General features: G+C 42.6%; 2 non-coding genes across 2 annotated transcripts; both read left to right on the top strand.

Annotated features, from left to right (window-relative positions):
* The first annotated feature begins 252 nt into the window (after window positions 1-252).
* Window positions 253-355, top strand: LOC123126860 (U6 spliceosomal RNA). The gene has a single exon (XR_006462070.1). It is a non-coding gene; the product is annotated as a U6 spliceosomal RNA (small nuclear RNA).
* A 1,061-nt stretch (window positions 356-1,416) lies between these two features.
* Window positions 1,417-1,519, top strand: LOC123126848 (U6 spliceosomal RNA). Its single transcript, XR_006462059.1, has one exon. It is a non-coding gene; the product is annotated as a U6 spliceosomal RNA (small nuclear RNA).
* Window positions 1,520-2,247: the final 728 nt, after the last annotated feature.

Raw genomic sequence — 2,247 nt, 5'->3', positions numbered from 1 at the left:
TTATTTTTAGTGCCCAAGCGCCGTTCGTTATTCCGTAATGAAAAAACGCAAGGGCCCGTTATGCTCTTCCCTTAAATTGGGCCACGGGAAGAGACATCCGACTTGCGACTGGCGGCCCACCACGCGCCCGATGGCTTCTGGGTTTGGCTGGATAGCGCCATGGGCAAAACAAACGCTCGTTGGTTTAGTCCCACATCGGCCAGCCGGGGAGAGTCGGACTGGTTTATAAGGCAGAGCGCGGCAGCTAGCATCGTCCCTTCTGGGACATCCGATAAAATTGGAACGATACAGAGAAGATTAGCATGGACCCTGCGCAAGGATGACACGCACAAATCGAGAAATGGTCCAATTTTTTTTGACATTTTCCACGCAAGTACCTGCAGCCTTCTTTCTTGCACTCCTGTGTGTGTTGCTATTCTTACTGAAAGGCCCTTTAGTTTCCTTTCTCTATGAGAGAGGTCCTCAATACTGCCTTTTTAAATTTAGATCCACACGCTTTCTCATCTTTGTTATTGCAGATATAACCTTTCTGTGGCAACTTTTTAGCCTTTTTAATCTATTATTACACGTTTCTGGATTAGTTTTCTGTTTCAGTCCTTCTACAGGTAGTGCATTCCTTCAATTTATTATTGTCTTTGTTCCTTAACCTTAACTGTGGTTTGGTCATAGCGCAAAAAACGTGTTTCATTAGTCTAATTTTATCATGTCACCGCCTAACAAACTCATCTAAGACTTGTGAGAAAACTCTCCCGGACACTAGTGTTGGATTCTGGTATCACCCAAAAGAATCCCTTCTTCAAGCCTTTCTATCTTTAGTGTACAATAACTAGTGGTCGATGAATTACGTAGGTCACAACTAGTGAAATCTCAATCTTCATGTAGTAAACTATATATGTTGCATACCATTTTATACATCTAGTCACACCAAAGACACGGTAAGCTAGCTTAGCATGAACCTTTTGGCACTATGGTCTTTGCAATATGTACTTGTGGCAACGACTTGATCGTCTAGACTCCTTCACGCACAAGTTTGCTTTTTAAAAAGATTTGTCGATTTGCATAATCCACCTTTCATAAATTGTGAACAACCAAAAGGATTCGTTGATCCCTCCTTCCCTAAACGTGCATGTGCCCCCCCCCCCACGTGCGGCAAGAACTATAGTATTATTTTTAGTGCCCAAGCGCCGTTCGTTATTCCCTAATGAAAAAACGCGAGGGCCCGTTATGCTCTTCCATTAATTTGGGCCACGGGAAGAGATATCCGACTTGCGACTGGCGGCCCACCACGCGCCCGATGGCTTCTGGGTTTGGCTCGATAGCGCCATGGGCAAAACAAACGCTCGTTGGTTTAGTCCCACATCGGCCAGCCGGGGAGAGTTGGACTGGTTTATAAGGCAGAGCGCGGCAGCTAGCATCGTCCCTTCTGGGACATCCGATAAAATTGGAATGATACAGAGAAGATTAGCATGGCCCCTGCGCAAGGATGACACGCACAAATCGAGAAATGGTCCAATTTTTTTTTGAGATTTTCCACGCAAGTACCTGGAGCCTTCTTTCTTGCACTCTTGTGTGTGCTGCTATTCTTACTGAAAGGCCCTTTAGTTTCCTTTCTCTATCAGAGAGGTCCTCAATACTGCCTTTTTAAATTTAGATCCACACGCTTTCTCATCTTTGTTATTGCAGATATAACCTTTCTGTGCCAACTTTTTAGCCTTTTTAATCTATTATTACACGTTTCTGGATTAGTTTTCTGTTTCAGTCCTTCTACAGGTAGTGCATTCCTTTAATTTATTATTGTCTTTGTTCCTTAACCTTAACTATGGTTTGGTCATAGCGCAAAAAACTTGTTTCATTAGTCTAATTTTATCATGTCACCGCCTAACAAACTCATCTAAGACTTGTGAGAAAACTCTCCCGGACACTAGTGTTGGATTCTGGTATCACCCAAAAGAATCCCTTCTTCAAGCCTTTCTATCTTTAGTGTACAATAACTAGTGGTCGATGAATTACGTAGGTCACAACTGGTGAAATCTCAATCTTCATGTAGTAAACTATATATGTTGCATACCATTTTATACATCTAGTCACACCAAAGACACGGTAAGCTAGCTTAGCATGAACCTTTTGGCACTATGGTCTTTTGCAATATGTACTTGTGGCAACGACTTGATCGTCTAGACTCCTTCACGCACAAGTTTGCTTTTTAAAAAGATTTGTCGATTTGCATAATCCACCTTTCATAAATTG

Source organism: Triticum aestivum, chromosome 5D (assembly GCF_018294505.1).
Source record: "Triticum aestivum cultivar Chinese Spring chromosome 5D, IWGSC CS RefSeq v2.1, whole genome shotgun sequence".
Taxonomy (NCBI): Eukaryota; Viridiplantae; Streptophyta; class Magnoliopsida; order Poales; family Poaceae; genus Triticum; species Triticum aestivum.
This window is presented reverse-complemented; position numbering and strand designations above follow the sequence as displayed.